Source organism: Lactuca sativa, chromosome 4 (assembly GCF_002870075.4).
Source record: "Lactuca sativa cultivar Salinas chromosome 4, Lsat_Salinas_v11, whole genome shotgun sequence".
In the NCBI taxonomy this organism is placed as follows: Eukaryota; Viridiplantae; Streptophyta; class Magnoliopsida; order Asterales; family Asteraceae; genus Lactuca; species Lactuca sativa.
Genome location: NC_056626.2, coordinates 12,437,574 through 12,463,966, shown reverse-complemented (window position 1 = coordinate 12,463,966; position 26,393 = coordinate 12,437,574). Strand labels below are relative to the sequence as shown.

General features: G+C 32.7%; 2 long non-coding RNA genes across 6 annotated transcripts; both read left to right on the top strand.

Moving 5' to 3' along the window:
* Positions 1-5,989: 5,989 nt before the first annotated feature.
* LOC111880030 (uncharacterized) lies at positions 5,990-11,233 on the top strand. Of its 5 annotated transcripts, XR_006190036.2 has the most exons (7): positions 5,990-6,549; positions 8,294-8,377; positions 8,728-8,781; positions 9,898-9,958; positions 10,054-10,142; positions 10,624-10,740; positions 10,966-11,233. It is a non-coding gene; the product is annotated as an uncharacterized LOC111880030 (long non-coding RNA). The 5 variants fall into 5 exon arrangements; XR_008231370.1 differs by having other exon boundaries at positions 10,624-11,233; XR_002846315.3 differs by having other exon boundaries at positions 10,054-10,740.
* A 1,125-nt stretch (positions 11,234-12,358) lies between these two features.
* Positions 12,359-14,369, top strand: LOC111880035 (uncharacterized). Its single transcript, XR_002846320.3, has 4 exons — positions 12,359-12,857; positions 13,236-13,345; positions 13,480-14,022; positions 14,130-14,369. It is a non-coding gene; the product is annotated as an uncharacterized LOC111880035 (long non-coding RNA).
* The last annotated feature ends 12,024 nt before the right edge of the window (positions 14,370-26,393 follow it).

The window sequence follows — 26,393 nt, the reverse complement described above, 5'->3', positions numbered from 1 at the left end:
CCACCTCTTGGTTTGAAATCAAATGACATAACCACTGATCCAACATGCTTCTAAAGCTTGAATATAATACAAATTAAATATAATATCTGTTTCACAAGTACATACGATAATATCAATTAATGTATTCATAAAAATGATACCATCATCACTAGTACTCCTAATATTAAAATGTTAAAAAATATAATAAACATTATTTGTTCTTGTAAATATCACTACATGTATGCTTAAAAATATAAAGATTTGGTGTCTGGAGAATTCGTTCATGCCAATCCTCATGTCGAACGTCAAATTTTACCCGTGATTGTGGGTGTTTTCGGTATCGAGAGGAGTAGCAATTTGTGGAGAGGTTGGTGTAGTATTGGTGTTGATAGGATCAGAGTTGGATGTATGGGAAGGAGAAGTATTAGTAGGAGATGGCGATGCACAAAGAAATGATGTACGTTTTCATAGATTAGCATACAATTTCACATTTTCCTAAAGTAACTAGAGTAAGATTTTAAAAGAATGTTCTAGTACTTTATAGTATTATACTTTTAATGTTGTTTCTTTATACCCCTCTTATAACATGACTTCGTGAACAAGGTCTACTATTGATTTGACTGACTTTTTTTATACATATTGTATTATAGTTCTTATACATATATATAGAGTGTATTTTAAAAATTTTAAAAACTTCAAGGTTTAAAATTTAATTTTTAAATTAACTATTAATTAATTAATATTTTTAAACCAATTAATGATTTATCTTTATCTTTTTAATTAAGCTATTAATTATATCATTTAGATAATTAATGGATTTAATATTTAACTTTTGATTATCATTAATTAAATTAAATATTAAAGTCTATAAAGATAACCATACAATTATATTATAAGTATATTAGGTTTCCATGTTTATATCCCTTATCCTCAAGATTATGGGTTTTAATCATATATGGCAAGTAAAATTCAGATTTTAACTGAACCAAAACCAGATAATCACTAATTAACAACCTACGAATCAGATATGGTAGAAAAATCTCGAAAATCGGATTCTGACAGATCTCACGTTGTGGCATAAGGCATGCCACGTTGTGACAAACCAGACCGTCGAAAAAAAAAATTGTTCAATTCATCTCATGCACAATCATTGTAAGACAATCAATCTCTGATACCACTAATGGAATTTTAAGGTTCTAATAACAACATACTATGAAATACAAGAATACTAAGTTATAATAAAAAATAATAAGACTAGGACTCCGTAGCTTTGTATTGTTATAGTAAACAATACTCTTGAATCATTTCTTGAACTCTAGAAAGCAAACACCAAAAGTATGATGCCTATAATGACTCACACCTAAAACCCTAGAAACCCTAGAATGAAGAGGGGAGATGGGAATGAGAAAGAATTTTCGTTCATAAGCCTCTTATAAAGGTTGTGCATGAAAATTGCAAGTTAAGGAGTCCTATTTATAGATTAGGAAATTTGCAAACAAAGCCAGATTTAAATTAATTAAATAACAGATTTAATCTCAATTCAAATCTTTTCCTTATATGCAACCAGGAGGCTTCAAGAAATCATAGGAATCCATCCAAAACCGTCCATATCATGGATGGTTCTAGAATTGTTTCTTTTGTTCAACTATTGAACAATTACAATTTACCCCTTGCACCTTTAATTAATTCCAATTAATCCCAAATTAATTCTATATTAATTCTGATTAATAATTAATTAATTCTTATTTATTTCATATTAATTTATTAATCCTATAAATTAACAAATCAATTATTTAACTATTGATCTCATATTAATTCATTAATCACATAATATATTAAAAAACGATTTTGTATTTCTAATTAACATATTAATCATATATTAACAAATCATTTCCTTTCTCTCCTAATATCATTTCTAGCTATTTATGGTTTTGGGGACAACCCAAAAATGACTTTGCTTTTAAATACCTGAATATACCAATTTAGTTATAAGCTTAGACACCTTAATCCAATAATATTTAGGGTTTTCATCTCCATCAATACTCAACTTTATTTTTGCCTTTTGAGAAGCATCAACCATGTCTTTTTTTTTTTTTTCTCTAAATGTAAGATTTTAGAACGAACATCGTTTCTTTCATTTATAATCAAATCCGACAGACCACAAATTATTAATAAGATGCAACTCATGCAACCTCAATGATAACACAAACTTACATGAAAATCGATTTTCGTTCTTCTAATTCTACCTATTTATGAGCAATTTTTTAAGAGATTTCAGTTTTTTTTGAAATTAATAAACGCCCCATCGATAATATTAGATTAATTAGAAACCCAAGAAGAGACAACTAATGATCAAACCCATCCTCAAGCATCCAATAATTAAAAAATTTAAAGCATATACGGCCAGAATCTTGAACTAGGTGATATTATTGTTACACTCGTGATTTATAATTTTTAAAAGATTCTAGTTTTGAAAAAGAAAATTAATTTAAAAAACTGAAAATATATCATGTCTAATATATGTCGAAGTCAAAAAAATTTATATCATTATGCAATTAACAGTAAAATAGTTTCAACTAGGGAAGAACCCCGCTTTGCGGGGATGGAAACGCCAAAGAAATGGTTAGGTTTTACATTGCAAATCCCTCTTCATTGGATAATTTTGCCCTTGGTAGGAAACAATAACATGAAGCTTTGCTCACCATATAATCCGTGTGTCAGGAAAATAATGAAAAGTATGTTTTAAGAAAAGGAAATCACAACACTTCTTCTAACTTAACCAATATGAAACAGAACAACTTCAGCAGCTCATTTCAACCAAAGGTTTTGGAGGGAAGGTAGCTTGATAGATTATCAAGAAAATTAATGTAAAACAACCAAATTTTTACTTCTAATTCAATCATGAAATGAAAAAACTCAGTATGTTAAAGGTTAAATGAGGGGAGGGACCATTTATCCATTTAATAATGATGTCATACCCTAATTAGAACGTGAATGCATTCATATTAACATTCTTTGAAAATCGGTTCTTTTTGTTGATCGCATGCAAACAACAACTCTGTGTTCTTATCCATAATTTTCTTATTAATGGATCACATTAAATTTTTTTGATATGATCTTCATAGGAGCCTAATTTCTCTGTTGCTAGTTGATGTTGTTGCTGTGATTATGTTTCGTATTGTAATTTTGGAGTGGATTATTAAACCCTAGAATTTGATGTATCAATGTTGTAAGGAACAGGGTAAATATCAAATTTCATGCTTCGGCCTTAATTATTATGAATCTGAATTCATTTACATATTTGTTCTATATGTTGTTAATTTATACAATTACTTCTCTTGCCCCTTGGTTTTTTTGTGTAAGAAAAAGGATGATGCATATCAGTGAAATTGATCTTATAGCTTGCAGAAGAACTATAATAGTGCTCTTCTTATCTAATAATGTATTTGGTTTCAATATTCTTTTCGGTTAAAGCTTTTATCAGGTGTCCATTGGCAAAGTTGAGCATCAACATCAACAACCCTTAGTTCTTACCACAGAAACTTATCTAATTGTAATATAGAAGAAAGATGTCTAGTGGAGAGGTCAAAAAGGTTTGACCTAAAGATTTACAACTGGTATGCTTTTGAGCTTGATCTTTCCTTTCAGCTAGCTTTGAATCTGTTTTTAAGCAATAGCTGTGACTTCTAATGGTGTACATGATACCAATATGAAGTCTGTTTCTTGTCCAGTCTGCATAGGGGTAAATTAGTAATTTAGCATTATTTTTTTGGCAAAAATCCTAAAAAGAAATACTCACAGGCAAGGCTTTTATATATTCCAATATCATTTGAAAGCTTTTCAACTCTTGGCTCCCTCCAACAGCTGCTTCTGAAGCTCTTTGTCAATGTAAAAATAACTCATCCATCACAATTCATATTAAAGAGTTTGTGTGAATACATTAAGCCATATTTTTTTTTGGCTTAATCCATTAAGTCATTATGTCCAAAATCCCAATCAAGTAAAAGGAAAGAAACCTGTCTTCTGGGTTCAAAACGTTCTATAATAGCTCCCAAACTCACATTCTTCAGCAACCCTTCAATCGCTCCAAATAATTCCATCTTTTCCTCCTCCTTAAAATGCAAATATGTAGACGCAAGCACCTTGAACCCATCAAAAAAAGATTGTTGGGAGGAAAACAGAAGGCTTCCCTGCCAATGTCAGATAAGCTGCTACTGCAATAGGTGGTGATTGAAAATTGTATTAATAGTTTATAAACTCAAAGAATTGACACAATATGATAAAATATAATTAAAACAAAGGAAAAAAGGATAGAAAAAAACTTCCCGACTACGCACTATTTGCTTAAATAGTACTTAAAAGTAATAAGATTAAAGTACTGGTTCTGAGAACAGGGTTGAATGATGTGCAACTGTGAAGTCTGGTAATTAGGTATGTGAAGGTAAGTTTCCATAGATATTCAAGAATACTATGTATAATATATAGTGAGAAGATCACAGTCATGAAGTTCAGTTGATAAAGGTAAAAAAAGGGAAAGATGACAACCTTAAAAGAAGTATTTTCAGCCAATTCTTCAAAAAAAAAATTCAATTTTTAGTTCATTGATAGTTGTTACACTCTTTAATATATGTAGGAATCATGTAAACCAACCTTAACAGGGCCTCTGGTTGAAACGTCGAGCAATACAGCAAGAAGGTTATTGAAATCACCTGCATCAATAACCAAAAACCAAGAAACCCTAAAATCAAAATCATCACATGAAAATTTATAGAAATTTGAAAGAAGAATAGAAACTTTATATTAATCAGAGCACCATAGCATCGATTTGTTTAATAAAAAAAACTAACCACATCGATTTCTTCTTCTTATTACTGCTCCAAATGGAAAAAATGAGATGAGTAGAATGTAGGAGAGAGTTTGCGCTCTAGAGTGTAATTCCATACCTTCCAAAACACAACATTTATAGTAGAACCTTCAATTTCAAAGTCCTCTTCAGTCTTCTACACCAAAAATGAAAAGGAAAATGGTAATTAGGTGGAGTCGAATGATAGGAGTGGAGTGAAGCACCCAAGATGGAATTGTCTACATCTGATTTGGGCACCATACGCTGACTATCCGCCAAAGCCTTCCTGCAAGGATAGTGAAAAAGAAAAGGAAAAAAAATCTTAAAGATAGAAACCGATACCATTTCACTTCACAATCCACTATCATCATTGTTACCAAATCATAAAAGTATTTCATAGATTTCATTTTTTCTTCATCAATCTGATATTGTTCTTTCAAGAAGCATGATGTATCATAACAATTGAAAGCACAAACTGATGACAAATTCAAAACAATAGATAAAATAGATCAATATGATCCATATTAGACTGGTGCCAATCGGTGGAGAAGATGGTGAATAACAGCGATTTGATAGCCTCCTTGTGTGTGTATGTGTGTGTGTGAGAGAGAGAGAGAGAGAATTCCAATCGATTATCGATCAAAGGAATCAGAAGGAAGTTCTTACCCGATAGAGAATGCATAAAAGAAGTGAGAGGTGGTGGTGGAAGGATCGGGAAGCAAATGACGAAAGTAACATTTGATGGAGGAATCAGGAAGCCGTGGGAAGAAAGGTTATCTGATTGGATAACAGGGGCGGTGGCCACTAATCTGATTTGTATTGGTTCTGGAACACGTGAAAGCGGTGGAAAACAGGGAATAACGTCAAGTAACCCCATATCTATTCTAAAGAAGAGAACAAATGAAGAAAAAAAAACCAAAAAAAAAAATTTCCAGCCAATCATACATAAGAACTGTTCAAGTGGCAGTTCTTAATTAGTATGTATATATAATTATATATTTTAAAATAGTGAGAGGAATTATATATATATATATATATATATATATATATATATATATATATATATATATATATATATATATATATATATATATATATATATATATATATATATATATATATATATATATATATATAAAAGCCTTTTTATTGTAGTGCCTTCTAAAACAAATTCACAGGGTTCCAACACTTACACGTAGCCCACTTCAAAACGTCGCATGTTCCCTAAACACCGACTCAACCGTTCCCGATCGTTTCATCCTTCCTATCTCTAAATAACGCCACACTATTTATGGTTCGAACAACGCAATGTAGTAAATACATTCCACATTGTCGATCCCCACCGGTCCATCACTTCATGTTGTTCTGCCCGTATCCGCCTTCTTATTCAGGTTTGGGGTACGCCATTTTTCTTCAAATTGGGTTAAGTTTGCTTGCCGATGTAACCATTTTACAACAAACACAAATACCCTCTGCAATTATCCACCCATTCTTCTTCAATTTCACTTCTTTCATCCTTGTGAAGAACAAAACCGATTTTATTCAAAAAAAAAAAATAAACTCTTCCTTGCCTTTCTATTTTAGTTTTCCCCTTGTTTGTTTTCTTATTCCCCTTTTGAGGCTCTATTTCTTCATCTAATCGAACCCTATCACAGTGATAAGAAGGCATTAACTCTAATCAGGGGAAAACAGATGGGTCTGATTTGGGATTCACAGGGATTGCGAAGGTACTTACTTTTATCTATTGTTAATATATGTGATCCATCTTTTGCTTCTTTGTTCCACTGCCACTTCCCCTTTATATATTTTCATAAAAGAAAAACCGATCTTGGCTTTCTCAATACACCATTATTGCACCACGGTGTCACGATTGAGACATGTATACACCACCACTCCTCTCAAAGTGGATTTCATGTTCCATTTTGCATAATTTCTTGTTTTAGGCATGTTATTTTGTATATGCAGAGATAAAAAGAAAAACAAAAAGGTAGAAACTTGATCAATTCTTTCTACTTACTACCCAGTTCGTCAAATTTTCTCTTTATGTCTATTTCCCATGGTATTTTTTAATAACCCAACAATTGCTGCATCTCTTTTTGTTTGGATAGATCTCCTTGTCAACTTTGATGTTTAAATCAAAATAAGTGTTTTTATTTGGAGTGTGTTGCATTCACTTTTAAGACTTTAATAAATTCATTTGGTTTAATGATTTTGAAAAGTTCTTTGGATGATGAAACCATATGAAAGTTTTATCTTCAATCATAGTTTCATGATGCATATAAACTGTTTGATGAAATGCTTGAAAGAGGTGTCCGACCCATTGTTGGTATTTCCTGTTATCAAATGAGCATTTTTATAAGTTAAAACTTAATTACGTCATTTCTTTGTTATAGAGGAAACTTTATTATGACTTGAAGGAACTTATTGGCACTCTCATATCACTTTCATTTTAGTTCAACCTAAAATGACATTTACATAGACCTTTATCAACTCCACCAACTTTGCAAATCCCATCACTAACCTCTGCCCCTCATTAGGACTCATCATTACACTATCCAAACATAATTCTTGATGATTGTAGGTATCAAAATCATGATCAATTCATAGGTTTAAATGGACATTTCAAACTGTTTAATCAAAAAACCATAGGCTCCATAGCATGAAGAAAGCTTATACTTCATTGAGTTGTCCCTAAATCAGTAAGTACAGTTCCTTATATTCTATACATAATAATTAAAATTAGTATTTCTAAGGATATTCATCATATGGCATCTGATTTTAAATTTAATATGTTTTTTTTAGTAGATGGTGAGAGTATGATAAATCCAGTTTTTCTGTAACTCCCTCCAGCCTATGAAATTTGCAACAATTTTCATTTTGTTATGGCGAATATCAGTTGCAACTTTTTTCTAGGCAAAATTATAAGCATTAAAAATGTTAGATTATAAAATTGTAATGGTATTGAACAACAACATTCTCCCTTTTTCATTATTCTAGCGTATTTTAGACAACTAAAGTACATTTCATATTCTGGTTCTGACATATATAAGGAGTCATTTCAAGTAACCCAGTCAATAAAGAGGAATACTATATACAAAATTAACAAAAATACCCTTATGAACCTCCACTCCTAGAGCAAAATTTATTATTCTCATTGTGACTACAACACGTTCATAGAGTTTTAATGACGCCATGTCACTTAGCTTTGAGTGACGCCATTGTTTTTGCCCTTTACGTTCGAGGTATAGAAGGATATCATAAATAGTGGTATCGTTGGTGGTGGAATTAAAAAAAATTGATTTGCACACCAACTTTTTGTTCATATGTCTCAATGAACTTCAGTTACTTGATTTCAAAACTGGTTGCTTACTCCAACGTAACTTTCTTTCAAATCATAGTGTCTTCCATGAAATTCAGTCATCACTTCAAATATCTTAACATCTTTCCTATTTTTTCTATTTTATCTTACAGTGTTCTCGGAAAAGATCTTGATTCTCTCCAATGAGTCTAATATGCGCTACACAACCGTTCTTTTTTTGTTTTGTATGAATTCAGGTGCGTGAAATGTGAATCTTTTAACTTGATTGAGTTTTTGATGGATATCTTCATGTTTCTTTTGTTTGTTGCTGTAAGTTAGATCATTGCAACAAGTCCCATGACTTAAATGTTTGTAAATAGCAATTAAGGATTACTCAATTGGTTCATGTCAGTTCTAATCTACCCTTTGTCACAGGTGTTATATTCCTTTTTATATTTTCATCCATGTCATAGGAGAGGTTGAATGGTTTAGTCATGTTTCCATTAGTTTCTCTTAATTCCTTTTGTTTTTACGTTATAAATTATTATAGTTTATAGAATTAATGGTAACTTTTAAATTGTTCATATTTTTGGTTTTCAAACTGTAGGATGATTGCAGGCATCTAAGGCAAAGTATAAAGTATGCATGGTAGCAGTGTATTGTAAGTGTTGTTGAACTGCACCAAATAACAACATACTTTTCAGTTTTACCATTTTTTTTATTTTATGTTGTTAAACAAGTTAATAAACAAATGCAAGAAATAATTGGTAATGTTTCGGTATGCATGTGTAGCTTATGTTCAACACTGGTAACTTGCCTTTCTACTTACACCTTTTAATTAAATGGAATGATAATGTGTTTTGTAAAACAACTATTTGTATACTTCGTTATTATTAAATGATAAAATAATCAACTTCTTCGTTTAGCTACATCTTTGCATGTATTACTATCAAGAAGACTTCAAGAATACAAAAATAATCTGATGTTGATGTAACCTTTGAGTTTAATAGGGTGGCTACAGAACGTGAATGTTTAAAGTTACTAATGCATATGATATACAAGACCCACCTTGGATTACTTCATTGCTAATGAAGAATTTTTATAGGAGTAATGTTAAAAACAGGGTTAGATCTTAAATTGATAAGAGAAATTGTTATTTATTGAGAAGGCGACAGATAAATGCTGAAATAGAGGCTTGGGAACTAAATATTTACAAAACATTCTTAAAATGTTATAAATTGGTGTAACTTTGAAAGTGTAACGTCATTTGGGGCTTCCTCGAGTTGGAGATCATCATAATGAACAGACTTTAGCTTGCATATTTCATATTCTAACAAATATAACGATATATATATATATATATATATATATATATATATATATATATATATATATATATATATATATATATATATATTGCATTATTGTGACGAGGGATATTAGGAGATCATAACAGTTGAGCAACTGCATCAATTGCATATCTTTATATTCTTCTCTTCTTGGTCGTGTTTCATGTAATTTATAACGCCCTCAAAATGAATTTTCGAAGAGCAAACGTTAGAATCTTAATTTATTTTTACATATTATAATATTGTTTTTTTTATTAAAGTGTTACAATGGATGCCATTGACCTATTTACAAAAATCTTAAAATGCATCTTCAACCTCACACATAATATGCCCGTGGAATTCTAATATATATGATGATTAAAAAAGTCCTACTTATTTCAAAAAATTAGGAATCACTTAAATAAAAGCGCCAATTTTGCTGAATGCAGACACGTAAGTGGAAGTTATGGGAAAAAGAGATTTTTGAGGAACTTGTACCCCATGGCGCAGGTACTATTATCAGCATCATGTATTTGCTATGAATTTAGTTTATTTTTGAATAACAATTGTAAATGACTAATTTAACCATTTATGCTCATGTGCAGATCCATCACAGTTTAGGCCTACCAAGGAATTATCTTTTGTGAAACATCACATTGTTTCTTTTACCAGTACTCCAACAATATTTTACCTTGTAAGGGAGTTATATATAACAAAGTGAAATAGTTTTATAATTATTATATCTGAAATTTATGTGCAAACTAATCACTAATAGTTTTTTAAATTAAAAAAACATACACAAAGTATATAATTTCAATAGTTAGTTTTTAAGAAAACTATGAGTATGATAGTTATAACGATTCACACTCAACAAAGAGAACCTAAAAAAAATTATAGAACATTTACCAGCATCAACACTAACTGTATGGGCCTAAGAACAAAACCCACTTCAAAATAGAAAAAACCCCCCAAAAAAACCCGACCCGTGGTTCACCACGGGTTCACTTACTAGTTATTATTATTATTTTAAAATTGAAGGAGCAAAGGAGTAGTTAATTTCAATTTTTGTTGAAAACTCATTGCTCATGGGTACATTAGAATCTCGTGTTTTTAATGTTCTGTTTTAACCTTAAACACATCTACAAGTTTGGTTTTAATAGAACTTGGTAGTACAGAAGCTTATAGAGACCTTCAAGAGCTTATAGAGACCTTTAAGATGAGGCAACAAGTATCTCAATAATAATCATGTCATTCAGTGTTGCTAGCCATACCTCAGAAATGAAGATGATAAGGTTTGAATTTTCTTTCTCAATCTTAGTTTTAATTTGATCAATGTGTTCTTAATTAGAATTGGTGCGTGTTTTTGAGACATCCATTAATTCATTTGGTTTATTGGTTTTAAAAAGTTCTTTGTGTGAAAAGCTTGAAAGAGAAGTCTGACCTGTTGCAATCAAGGGACTATTGGCATTCATAACATTGGTATGTTTTTATCTAATGGCACTATATTATGATTTCAGGGCTATTACGTCCTTTTAGGGCATTTCCTCTTCAAATTGTGACAATCAGTCATGGCTAGAGATGAACAGAAGACAAGTAATACTACTTTCTGCTAGACCTTGTGCTATCAATCTGGATAGTATAAATCCATGATTCATGTGAGTGCATATTGACTCATTAGAGAAACATGAGAGGAAATTGGTTATCTGATTGTAAACCAAAAGATTAAGATATGGTTATCATTTAATAATTAAAAAGAGATTATTATCTTTTTTAATTTATATCTTATTTCTCGTATTGTTATTATTTAAATTTATTTCTCTTATATATTTTAAGGTGTTTTACAAGGTTTTTAATGCCAAATTTTCTCTTTAAGGGTTTTACATATCATATTTGTGTTATGCAACAAAAAGAATGGTTGGCATTTGCTATTCTGTAACAAAATGCATACCAAAGTTGTGATGAATAAACTTGGTATTATAGCTTGTACAATTCTAAATTGAACAAAACATATTTTCCTATTGTTTTCATGTTTTTTTTCTCATGATTCTTGTCGAGAGAAGACGCTCTTTTTAACAAACTTAGACTTCTATCTTTGTTGCTCTGGTGTAGATGATTCACACATGATCCATAAAACAAAGAATGACGGTTTTAAAATTTCATTTCAAAATAGCTTTTCAAGCTTTCAGCAGACTATCTAACTATGAATAAATATCCATTATGATTCATATTGTTCGCATTAACACTTACTCATTCTAAAACTAGCAGGATGCCATCATGAGACCTTCTTTAGAACGATGGACAGTACATCAAAGATTAATTAAAATTGGCCTATTTGAATAGGCCTTAATAGATTTTCCATAATACAAAAAATTCATATAAGTAAATAACAATGGACTTTTGTTAATAACAATGTAGATTCATTTTCTTTTTCTTATTTATGAATTGTACATTGAAAATACATCCGTTTATACCAATATTCTTTTACTTTTTTTGGTTACTAGCATAATATATTTTGGCCAACTTTAATACCAATGCACTCACATTTGTTTACCAATAATAGCATTCTTCTTACATTTTTCTATCGATAGAATCATCTGAAAAACTATGAATGAAAGTTCATTGCTATTTGTTGCGTTTTAACCTTATGAAAATAAATTCAAGAAAGAAAATTATGATGTGTTCGTTAGAGTATGGTTGTTAGTGTAATCTTATGTTTTTTCCAGGAACTACCAAAAATACCCTTCACGGGTCGTGCTTAGCACGGGCCTCAAGCTTTTCTAGTATATATATATATATATATATATATATATATATATATATATATATATATATATATATATATATATATATATTTCAAAGCCCCTTAGGGAACAGTACTTTGATTCTATTGGTTTTTTTCTTCTGTTTTGCTTTGTTATAATTATACTACTGTATATTATAGTGGATTTACACGTGCAAGTTGCATCTTTCTCTACTGTCTACCTGTGTCTCTCCATCTCCACTGATGGCTAACGTGTACTGTGGAAGCCTATAAGAATGAAATTGTTGTCACTACGTGCCTTCTCAGAAAACCCACCGACTTCATTCCTTGGAAGTATACGAAACCCGCCAGTTATCACCCGGTTCCATGTCATCTTCCTATCCGCTATACTTCCCGATCATTCACCGCTCACGTTATCTTCCCTCCTGCTCCACCGTCTCCGCATCTACAAAATTCCCGCCGCCTCTATTTCTTTGCCGTGTATTGCAACAAGGCTGGTCGGAGGGAGTTATCGCCCGAAAAAGGAGATGTGGCGGGTAAAGATTGTCGACTTTGTGTCAGTCGAAAAAGAGGGTTCTTACTCTGTCGGGATTTCTAAATATGCCACGCCACCGACGCTACCAGAGCATCCATCGGAACCCCACATAGGTTACTCTTTTACATATTATTTATGCTCAACTGTCGATATTTCTCCAAATTCTACTGATTTACTATTTTTTTCACTAACCTCCAAAGTTAAGAAGGTATGGTCAAAGAAATTGATGTTCTTGTGCGAAAACCCTAACTTATACATATCGCATGCTACCTGTTTGATAAAAGTCCTCAACGAATAAACGGTCTGATGTACTACCACTCTTTCCTTCACACTCTTAGAAAAATAATTGCAAGTTCCAAATGTAGTGTCAAATGATGCAATGTCATCAATTTCAGGACTCACAGTGGCATATGCTCTTGATTATAGTTTTCTCGGAAGGTGGAACTCATGAACTAATCACTAACCTTGTAATTCTTCTTAATTTGTTTCAGTTATTAAGAAATCATCCCAAACAGTTAATCTCTTCAGTTTAGAACTTTATCCATCATACACACTACACAAAAACCAAGTATGACCTCTGTTTCATCTAAGTAGTACACAGGTAAATTTATCTTTCATTCTGTCTACAATCATTTTTATACTCTAAATCAATTTTATTATCTTCATTCATCAATCAACTTCATCTAATCTATAATTTAATCACAGTTTCTAACAAAAAGATTTTATATTTTTCAGATATGTTGCCATTATGAATTCAATTTTTCCTGCTCAAAGATCAATGGTGCCTATAAATTCATGTGTTATTGGGTCACAACATTCTGCATTCCTGCAACAATTGAGTAAATTACAAATTTGTCCCTTTCCTTTACATTGTGTTGGCTACTTAAATAGAAAGATGTTGACAAAAATATTAGTAAAATATTGTTAATCTCAAAATATAAAGATTTTTTTTTTGATGTTTAATATTTATCCAATCTCTTTGACATTCGGCTTAACATAAAATTCTAATGGCAATGATATTAAAAAAATGACCAAGTGTGATGCGTTCTAAACTTTTCCATATGAACATTCATTTTTTTTTTTAGGTTGCATCTAAAATAAATGATTGACCATGTATGTGATAACAATGTCATTGCAATTCCTCTTGAAGGAAAAATGATGAGATTTGGATTGTTGGCTGTAGCATTTACAGCTTATTTCCAGGTCATCATACTATGATTGATTCATCATAAGAACCGCCTGAGGTGAGGGAAACTGCCTTGGTTGTGATTAAACGTGGTAAGCAATCGCTTTGTTGGTCATTAAAAATGTGATAATAGATTTTATTGTTACAGAGGTTGGTATGAATAAAAGGGTAAACTGTTCTTTATTTGTTCAAAAACCAGCAACTTATTGATATTATTGCAATTTGCACATGAAACTGCTGGGTGTGGATCGGTTCAATGTAAGTCAATAAAATCTTTCCATTATGCAATTTGCACATGAAACTGCTGGGTGTGGATCGGTTCAATGTAAGTCAATAAAATCTTTCCATTATGCAATTTGCGGGGTTCTTCCCTAGTTATATTATTAGTTTATGTAAAATTGTTTAATATTTTATACTTATAAATAAGAAATTTATTGAATTCCATAATATTTGAAGGATATAAAATGAAGAAGTTATCTTTAAATTCAATGGTTTAAGAAGAATAAAACAATATAATTTAGTTTTGAAAAACAGATTTTAAGACAAAAGAAATATGTTATGTTTGATATATGTTAGATTGAAATAAATATATATCATTATTTATATAAAAATTGAGGCCGTCTCAATTGTATATTCGGATTTATACAGAATATTACGTAATAAAATCTGTGATAGAAATTATATTAGGCGATGTCAATTAGTTATAAACTAAAAGAGAAAAAAGTTGTTATAAAAATTAATATTTTATATGTATAAATAAAAAAATTGTTGAATTTGGTATTTTAGTGATAGAGCGTATGAATAGACATTTACAAATAATTTATCTTTGAAATCAATGATTTATGACTATTAGAATGATATCTTTAGTTTCGGATATAAAAATAAATTCTAAAACTGAAAATATGACAAATTTAAAAAATACCGAATTGAAACAAATTTATATCGTTATATAGATAAAACTGAGATGGTATCATTGCTATCTTCGGATTTACAATAAATGTTACATAATAAAAATTAGGATAAAAAATCATACTAAATTAATTAAAATAATTATAAAAAAACTATTAAAAAATATTAATGTTTCTGTTTCATAATACATGTCTTTTCATTTTTATAATAACTAAAGGTTCATAAATCAATGGTGCCAGATGTTTCATAATACATGTCTTTTCATTTTTATAATAACTAAAGGTTCATAACTCAATGGTGCCAGATGTTGTACTCATTTCTTGAGACAATTGTTTAAGTCATGTATCATAAATAAATGGATTTAAGAGTAGTGCACCTTTCTTGATATCAATTGTTTAAGTTATGTCTGAGAAATAAATGGATTTAAGAGTAGTTTATGAGGACGTGTTTCAAAAAGATATTAAAAATAAAAAAACTAAAACAAATTTATTTTTTAAATTGTTTTAATCTCATTATTTTTCTATATAAAGGTTGAAAAGTTAACATTAGTGTTGACTTTAAGATAGAAGATATTTGATCATTCTTATATTCAACAGCGACATTATTTATGTCAACACCTTATAATTACCAACAAACTCCAATTCAAAATAAATACAAAAAGTTTCTACTTGATATAATCATTTTCTTTTCATTAATTATTGTTTTTGTATTCTTCTCCATGGATTATTATTAGAATTTAGAGCTACAAGATTCTTTTTTTTTTTCTTTCCGAATTTGACAAAAAGAAAAGGGTGAAATTCAAAACAAACAAATTTTGGTAGTCCTCCATAGTCCATAATACATTCCATTCAATATTCCATAACTCTCATTCTTCGTGTTCAAGAAATCTACACGTTAATCCAACCCAATCCGGCAAATTTTGACAAATTAAATGTTTTAAAAAATCTACATATCCATTTAATATTCCAAATTTTTTGATAGGTTTTAATAAAACCTGAACTATTATTCTGAACTTCACATTTGTTTTGATTACCATATTGAGAACAGACTACTCCAAAAAAAAACACAGAATAACAATTATTAGTTTAAATATATAATTTTTTATTTTTAGTATGTTTCCTCAACTTTTTATTAATACTAGGTGTGAGACATGTATATTATACAGATTAATTTTTTTAAAAAAATTAAACGTTAAAATGAAAACAATAAATATTTTTTAATGTAAAACTTTAAAATAAGAAAGGAAGAAACATATTGATTGCAATTTAATTTTATATATATAGTATATTTAATACCTTACATATATAAATATATGACTTTAATTTTAAAGATTAAAAACAAATCAGAAATTGACAAGTGAATAATATTTATTTCAAAAATACCACAAAATGACAAGTGTCAAAACTCAAGATAGATTGACAAGTGATAAAAAAAAACATTCATTTATTAGAGAGGAAAATGCATCGTTTTTTTATTTAAATTATAAGAAATGATCCCCCTTTCACCTCCCCCCACCCCCCTAAAAAACATATAGAAGAATTGTCTTTTATTATTATTATTATTATTATTATTATTATTATTATTATTTATTTATTTATTTATTTATTTATTTTTACTTTTATTATGTTGTATTTGATTATGAATGGAAATCATATTAGGGATGTCAACGGGGGCAAACGGGACGGGGAGTGCATCCCCCGCCCCCGCCCCTGCCCCCGAAATGTTCAGCCTTTTTGCCCCTGCCCCGCTCCCGAATCTCCTTTATTACCCCCGCCCCTGCCCCCGATTGATTTTGGGCTAAAATAAGTTGTTATTTTAGTTAAAAGAAGCTATTTTTTAGGTAACAAATAATTATTTATAATAGAATTTTACATGTTAAAAATAAAAAAATTATAGCATTTTAAAAAATTATACTAACTACTTAAAAACATGTTTTTTGATGAATTTTAGAAGCTCAAAATCATGTTATTGTTTATTATATTTATATAATTAACATATGTAAATATATGTGTAATTTATTAACGGGGTCCCCATGAGGGTTTCGGGATGGGATTGCCTATCCCCGCCCTCGCCCCCGAAAATAAAACGGGGGTTAACCTTACTCCCACCCCCGCCCCCGATTTTTTTTTAAAAAAAATCCTCCAAACGGGACGGAGCCTCTACGGGACTTTTTGACATTCATAAATTGTATAGAAGAATTGTACTTATATTATATTGGAAGTTGATATAGTATATAACCAAAAGTCATTGTTAACATTAATAACATTGAAAGAATAGATTGAATTGATTGCCACTCTTCTAAGAAAAGCCAAAAATGGATGGAACATAAATAGAAGAATAGAAAACTTAGCAAGTATATGAAGTTGGGATTTTTGGTTTTTTTTTAAAAAGTCAAAAGTTTAAAAAATTGTTTGATAACTTGTAAAGATCTTTTAAATTAGCTTTTTGAGAAGAAGAAAAAAAAAGGGTTAAGAAGTCATTAAATATTTTAATGTGACTTTTAACAACTTTTGTCTTTTTTCTCTTTACCCCCTCAAAAAGTTTATACAAACACATTTTAAAACTATCTTTTAGAAAAAGACATGAATCAAAAAGTACTTTTCTAAAAAAGACTTTTTAGTTTTAAAAGCTATCCCAAACATCCCCTTAGTCATCTAATTTTTAATTTAAACATAAGGACCATTTAACCAATGCACAATACTCAGTCTATAAGATTTCATCTATAGTATATTGTACCTTTGTAACGAATTTAATAAGCAACATCAGATTAAAAATGAATAATAGTTAGTGAGTGAGATTTCATCTATAGAAACTATTGTATAAATATTAAAAGAGATTGATTTACATTGAATAAATTGTTTGAATGAAATTAATAAAACCATATTTGAGAGATACTCATCTCTATGATATTGACAATACTTACCAGTTTACCAAATCGTTGGCTTCAATCTCTTTTACCCCAATGGTAAGCTGTTTCATATTGAAGTCAACCCCTACTCAAAGATAAGCCAGAATTATGTAGAAGCTAAAGCTAAGCAGGTTGTAACAAAAAAACTTAATTATTATATAAATAATGAAGTAATATGTTTCTTTCTTTTTTATGAAAACATTACAAATTATATAGGTCCAACTCCAGAGCTAAATGAATTTCTTATTTGTCCCTTTGTTCTTTTATTTCCAATCATTTTTTTTGTTTCTAATATGTTAACAACCTATAAAAACCATCTCACATCTTAAAATATACCCCCCTAGAAAATAACATATAATGGTTTCATACCGATTGCTTAAGCTTTGAGCTCTCAAGTTCGTGACTCCCACATCTTGTGATAACTCTAAACACTTAAATCATTATTTTTATCAAAACTATATATTTCTAGTTGGTAAAATAATATATCAAATTAATGTTATAGACTAAGCCTTGACAAGGCTTATGTGCCGATATACCTTAATCGGAACTTATTTGCTGACACTAAGATGACCATGGAAAGAAAAAAAAATACTACACCTCAAAGTTAGATACAAATGTGTTCTAGGGGTTACATCTCTCCAGAGCATGCAGCGAATGGCCTTTCCTCTGTTTTTTTCCCACTCGCAATCTCCAACACCTAAACACCAAAGCTAAATATATTTAATTTCACTAAGAAAAGCCCATTTAACTGCATATTTGGGAGAGATGTAACCCTGCAACACATTTTTTTAAGTTGAACGATATTAGACATTAGTATATTATTTCATTTTTCGTTAGGTTGTTCGTTTTGTTATTGATTAAGAGGCACACAAACATTTGACCAAGGCAAGAAACAAAATAACAAACACACTGAAAAATTGATTAACATGGATAAACGAATGTCAAAAACCACTTACAATAGGAGAAACAATAGTTGCAACAAGTAGGGATTAGGTAATGAATAAATAGTGCACCATTAAATCCAAATAGTATTGAACTATATTAGTCGAATTCAGTTGATTTGATTTAGGAATTCATCATAAATATCATGTGTACTGAAAATTTTAGATGATGGAGTAGGTAAGTATCAAGATGTTATTTCTACATTTGTTGTAGATTGCATTGTATTTTCATTTAAAACTACCCTAGTATAGGATTGTATTTTTTCTTCATTCAATATTGCAGGCATCATGAAACATCTTCATAATAATTTTTCCCATTCTTTTGACACAACTATTTGTACGCTCGGTTAGCGTATCATTCAACCACTAAAACCCCCAAACCAAAAACAATTTATAAAGTATTTAAAAGAGTAAAGGAATTTAGTCACATGTGGTAAATACAATGTATTTATTGTCTTTGAGTACTTTCCCGATAAGGTATAAATCGTTATGCAAAGACAAATGAAAGTACATTTTCTATAATGGAGAATATTTTTGTAAAGTATAAATGTGTTTAGGGGTGTCAAAAAAACCCGAACCCGATTAACCCGACCCGACTCGAACCCGGATAAAGTAATTAGGGTCGGGTTTAATAGGGTCAGAACTCTTAATCGGGTTATTCGGGTTAACCCGACTAACCCGAATTATTATTAGGGTCGGGTTTAGGGTCGATTTTTTCAAAACAATTCGGGTTTCGTGTCAACCCGAATAACCCGATTAAGAATTTATTACCAAAACTTTTTTTACTGCCTTGAATGATATGAATTCAAGATCCTATGAGATTTTACAACTAATACATATTTCTTATTTAAATAAACCAGATTGTAAAATTACTATGTATAGAGATGTATAAAATGATATAACTTTCCTCTCTTCTTAGTGCAATAAGGTTGTGTTGTAACAGTTTTACGAATTTTATTCACTGTTTACATTACTAATATGGTAAAAGAAACTTCAAAAATTCATATCGTATACCAACTTTACATTTTAAGTCCCTATACATGTGGATTATGTATTAAAATAGCACAACATAAATTCATCTTACATTTCAACTTCAACCCGACTAACCCGATTAACTCGACCCTACAAACCCGAAACCCGGTTAACCCGACTAACCCGTACCTTATTAGGATCGGGTTTCGGGTGAATATTTTTTCTAGAAAAACCTGACTAACCCGACACGTTTAACCTGAAACCCGATCGGGTTAACCCGATTAACAGCCCTAAATGTGTTAGCAAAAAAACTGAAAATACAATGGTATATTGAGAAAAATAATATGGTATTGTTACTGCCTGACATCATTGCATGAGAAGAAATATCGTTATTTCATAACACTATCCTGATGTTTGTTAATACAAAGAATTTATTGAAAGTGTGATGCAAATTCTAGGTTTATATTTACAAAGCAGGAAATAGCATTATACTTTAATTTATTTCTTTTTTATAGCATCCTACTTTCATTTTTTTAAAAGAATATTAAAACCTTACATATAGGACGGCAAGTTGAATATATAAAAAGTAGAATAATATAAAAAAGGAAACAATAGAAGTTCAATGTTATTTCATGGTTTCTCCAAAATTTTTAAAAATATTAAAAATAAATAATAGCCTTTCCTTTATTACATCATCTTACTTACCCATCCACAAAGTAGGATGCTATAATAGTTATAATAAAGGAAACTTTAGAAGTAGAAAATAACATTGTATTTTCATTATGTTATTATATTGTTATTTCATTTTCAAACCACAACTTTGGGTAATTTATGACTTTTAATTTAGATTATTTTAATCCTTACAATCCAACAACATAATAAGTTTTTTGCAAAGTACTACGACTCAAAATTGTGCCTTAAAAAGGACATATAAATAATAGGATTCAATTTATATCAAACTTACTAGTTGAAAAAGTAAAAAATCTAAAAACTAACCATAATAGTCAAGAACCTCATAAACCTAAATAGCTAACTCATCAATAAATGTTGTTGTAAGAGAAGTTTGCTATCGGAAGATATGAATCCTAACTCCCACCAAATTACAATATACATGCCCTGAGCATATCCTCTTGAGTATGGATGGCCCTCTCACTCTACCCGTCGTCATGAGGGTGATATGGTGCACTGAAATGAAGCTGAGTACCTAATTCCTCATGGAACCGCTTCTAAAACCTAGAAGTAAAACAAACACTCCTATCAGAAACCACCGAAACCGACAATCCATGACGAACAACAACCTCCTTAATACAGATATATGCCAACTTCTTGGCTGAAGAATGTTGGGTTTCTATAGCATCAAGTACACACAACCAAGGTAGCGGAAACAATCAAAAACGTAATTTAAAATCAAACTATAAGAAGGATTTTATACGTACCTCTTGATCCTTCGATCATGCGAATGGCATACTTGTAATGGATAAAGAGCCCAAAGTAGAACTCCTATAATGTATTCAGACACAAGACTACAAAATAAAATAATGATCAAAAGCCTATTAGGGTTTATTCGAAAATCTCATAACTCGAAGGGTTATGATTTTTGTATATAGATTGATATGGAAGAGAGGAAAACAAAATTTTAATGGGAAAACATTTAGGGTTCGATCCCTCGATCCTTATATATAGGTATAAGATAAAATTTTTAGGGTTTCTAACTCTTAAAGATAATCCTTTCCTTACCTCAAACATGTTGTATCCTTATCCAAGGTAAGCATAAATCATCTATATCATTTCTCCATGAGCTTCTAGAATATTCCAATTAATCTCTCAGATTAATTAATATTCAAGTCCTTTAATTAAATACCAAAATAATTTATAATTGAATTATTAATTCCTTAATAAATTAACAAATTATATTCTCCATTTCCTTAGCGTTATTCGTGTCATGAGGCCAACCCAAAAATGACACTTTTTCTTATTTAAAAATATTACCAATTAGTTAATGGCCTTGGGTAAAATTCCCAATAGTCTCTCACTTGAAAAAGTTGTTAACTTTTAAGGTCTTCATACTTCTCAAATAACTAAACAGAGAGTTAGTCATCCGTTGCAAATTCCAACCACTTGATCTTAATTGTAACACCCATAAAAATCATGCCAAATTTAAACTTTTTAAAACATTTCAAAACCAATAATTATTACAAAACTTGTTTTCAAAATGGTTTAGTGTCAGAGTATCCCAGAATCAAATCATAAAAATATAAGGAGGTGCACAATGACGACTTATCCTTCGCGCGATCATCAGAAGTACCTAAAACAAAATCAACAACTGTAAGCCTGAAGCTTAGTGAGTTCCACCAAAATACCAACTCCATACATATATAACCATATCATATAAACAAACACAACATGCTTAATGAGTCATCAGTCTGACTGGACCGCCTCACAGGCCATCATTCTATCTGGACCGTCTCCGAGCCATCGGCACGTATGGATCGCCTCTCAGGGCCTTCAGCCTATCCAGACCGCTTGCTGGGCCTTCGGCCTGACTAGTATGCCTTAACCGAGTCTGCAGTCTATCTGGTCCGCCCTCGGTATCTTGGCCTACAACACAAAGCAGGACATTCCTCAACCCAATCCTCCAAACCAACAAACATATGCATGCACATACATATCATACGCTAGCTAGCAAGTACAGATAGTCATACAAATCTAACAGATCACTAATCATGGCAACCATCCTATAACCAGGATACCGATCTAACTGATCACTGACCTAGCAAACATCCTATAACCAGGATACTAATCTAACGGATCACTAACATAGTAACCATCCTATAACCAGGATACCGATCTAACGGATCACTAACATAGCAACCATCCTATAACCAGGATACAAATCATAAAGGGTCGGCCTTGGTGCCTTAGACCCTGTTGATATAGTGAGAAGAACTCACTTCACAAGTAGCTCGAAGTGATAAAGTCAAACTCCACCAAATGCAGCTCCAAGTCCAACACCTACATCTACCAATGATCCACTTCCATAAATTCCCAAATTACCAAAATAACCCCCCAAAAGTCAAACTGGTCAACCCTTGGTCAAAGTCAAAGTCAACGATCAAAGTCAACAGTCCAAGTTGAGCCGACTCGTCGAGTGCAGCTAGCAACTCATCGAATTCCTTAAGAACTCAGAAATCACCAAAACCCTAATTGACTCATCGAGTTTCCAACTAATTCGTCGAGTCCATGTGTGTCCAGATGTTGGGTAAAACACTAACTGACTCGTCGAGTCCTCTTACTGACTCGCCGAGTTCATGCAGAATCAAATACGAGCAATCTTCATCCGACTCGCCGAGTCGGCTATGCGACTCATCGAGTTCATGCAGTCCATTTCTTATCCAGACGTTTTTAAGCCACCCCAAAGCTCCATATTACAGATCTAACTTCCTAGGGCATGGTTTCCACGTAAAGTTGCAAACTTTACGTATATGCATGGTCCTAAATGCCAAAACCAAGCTAAGGAAAGGTTTAACCCAAAGAGAAAGGCCCAAGCTTGCTAAATCTGATAACTTTATGGCTATAAGGACTTAGAGAATTCCAGATTTGAAGTTACAACTTCAGATCATGACCAATACCCAAAATGGTTCACATATATGCTGAAATGGCCCTTAACTTAAGCATGGAGAGATCTAGCTAGAGGAAAGTCAAGGTAACGACTTGTTACCTTCAAAATGATGCCAAGATGAAGTAGATTCAGATCCACAAGTTTCCCTTTGCTCCAAGCTCCTTAGACTTCAAGCCCTCTTCACAAAATCCACCAAAACACTCTTTAAACCTCACAAAACACTCAAGAACAAAGCTTAGATTGATTAGGGTTCTTTTGGCCGTCAAAAAGGTAGTAAGGGGCTGGAGGAAAGGGCTTAAGGTACTTTAAATAGGGTGTAAACCCTAAAAATTAGGGTTTCATTTTCCAGCTCCTACTCGTCGAGTCGGGGTCCTCTGACTCGTCGAGTAGACCTCATAAAACACGTGGGCTGACTAATCTCTACACGACAAGTTGGGGCATCCAACTCGTCGAGTAGGATTCTTTAATTGCTTGAAATCCTCAAAATCTCGTTATCGATAATCTGGATGTTACAACTCTCCCCCACTTGAACTAAGCTTCGTCCTCGAAGCCTGCTATAGTGGACAAATCCAGATAATGCCTTTGCATTTCAGCCTCCGCCTCCCAAAACCTACTCAGTTCCCTTCCGATGCTACCAGTTGTACCTTTACCGAAGGTACTTCCTTGCTCTGCAGAATCTTACCTATCGTTCTAAGTCAGTCACTAGCCTCTTTGACATAGTTCAGGTGCTCATCGTCCTGAAGATCACCCAATGATACCACGGCGTCCTCACCCGTCACGTACTTTCGCAACTGCAAGGCATATGACGTGCTATGAGTCTGACTGAGCTTCTCTAGAATACCCAATCGATATTTTTCTTTGCCAACCTTGGAAAAACCGGAAATGGCCCGATAAATCGGGAACCCGAATTCCTTTCCTCCTGAAGCGGATCACACCCCGAAAACCTGGTTTCATTCCCAAGACACAATCATGAATGATACGCGGCTGCCGATAATCCTCTGTTGGAGAAGGGATTATATATCCTTTCAAGGGTCAGAGATAGCATGGCTATAGGAGGTAAACTAGGAGAAGAACCCTTATTTTGTTGACAGGATAATGCTTCCTTCAGCTCTCGAATCTACATACAGTAACAGTCAACTGCTAACGCATAACCACAACACCTATGACTGGCCCGATCTGCCGTAGGCCAGAATATCAATATGTCGAATCCAATCAACCACCGGATTGAATTTCTCAGGGTTTTTCGGCCTACCGCCTCTACCCTACCGCTTCACTTGAGTCTTCGTGCCTACGACTTACAGTCGGCCCGCACAGGGTATCTTGGCCTACTGCATCGAGCAGGACCACCTCAACCCTCCCAAAAAAATATGTTGCCATAGATAATCAGGAGCAAGGTCCAACCTGGTTCTTAGAACCTGAATGACAGGGATGCTCTAACCCAACAACCCCCGATTTCTGTAGATAATATCATACCCTTCGCCTGCCATTCGCGATCTACCCTACAAGAAAAAGTTTTCCCCTATTTACCTCACCGACCTCCAGAGTGCACTTCACATGGATACACTTGCGATCCCCAACACAAGTTTCCAATATAATCCTTCTTGAAATAGCCGTCCATGAATCCACCCCAAGTTTCTGACTGAAACTACCACAAGTCATGCAGAAAAGGCCCTCAAACCAGTTGACAGCGAACCCTTCACAATCCTAAACTATATGATACACAAAACCATAGTATAACCTCTTACTATTTACCCTGCCATTACAAATCTCCGGAGCGACGAAAGAAAATGATCAACCAAGAACCTCCACCTTACATACGCCCCCTAACAACAATTTGCGAACATGCAGTACTATGTGGGAACATTCCCCCCGTACTCCCTTTGATACCTAATTGATACTCTCCTCAATCCTTACTGCTTCTGATAACCTAGCGATGCTATCATCATCTTGTCAGTGGCCTATTCCTTCGGGCCCGAAGGTACCCACTTCCTTCCGCTGCCCGAAGAGCCTAATCAACGTTCCTCTGATCACCAAACAAGCATCGCAATGCTGAAACTCTACCACGCATGATTCCCTTCTTGGAACAAGTGACTACACAAGGTCTCCTATATGACCACCGATTGTCCCTAAGGGCACTCTATAATTGATAACATGTAAGCATAGAATGTATAATTCCGCATGTTATTATTACAAAGCAGCATGCTCAATACTAGATCGTAGATCTAACAAAATACATACAAAGTCTTCAACATGACTGGACCGCCTCACCGGGCCTTCAGCCTATCTGGACCACTCTCAGAACCTTCAACATGTCTGGACCGCCTCACCAGGCCTTCAACCTATTTGAACCGTTCTCCGGGCCTTCGGCCTGACTGGTACCCCCGCTGGCCTTCACTCTATCCTGACTGCCCTAAGTCTGTTGAGCATAACCCTGGATCCATCCTGGTGCCTCTCCTATATAGTCAGTTCTCCCCCACTTGGGGTTTCGAACTCCCAATCCAATCCGTAAACTATAATCCCGTCCTAACTCTAGACCTCGTGTTGATCGCCCACCTTATCGGGAAAACCGTGGTCTGATCCCTGACCCACGTATCCGCCACATACGCTAAATAACCTGCATACCTGTGTTTAAAGTACTGTCGAGCCCTAGTAGCCAAACAAAACCCTAAATGGCTGATGCTCCATCTGAGAATTCCCAAGTCTACCCCACTTGGGGCACTAACCACTACCCACTAGTGGCGAAACCAAAGCACCACTTAACCTTCCCTACTAGGTATTACCATACTTAACCTTGGAATGAATAACCTACGTAAAACAATTCTCCCGGCGCAAAGCAACTGAAATTCAAGAGAAACTTGAATCTAGGGATGGCAATGGGTATGGGTATACCGGGTTTCATGTTCCCCATCTCCATACCCGAATCCCCATCCCCATACCCATACCCGACCCCATCCGCATTAGGGTTTAAGAATCCATCCCCATCCCCATCCCTAATGGGGAATGGGGATCCCCAGCGGGTAATCGGGGAATTTTCCCCATTACAAGGTTTTGAAAGTTTATGAAAAAATAAGTCATATATATATATATATATATATATATATATATATATATATA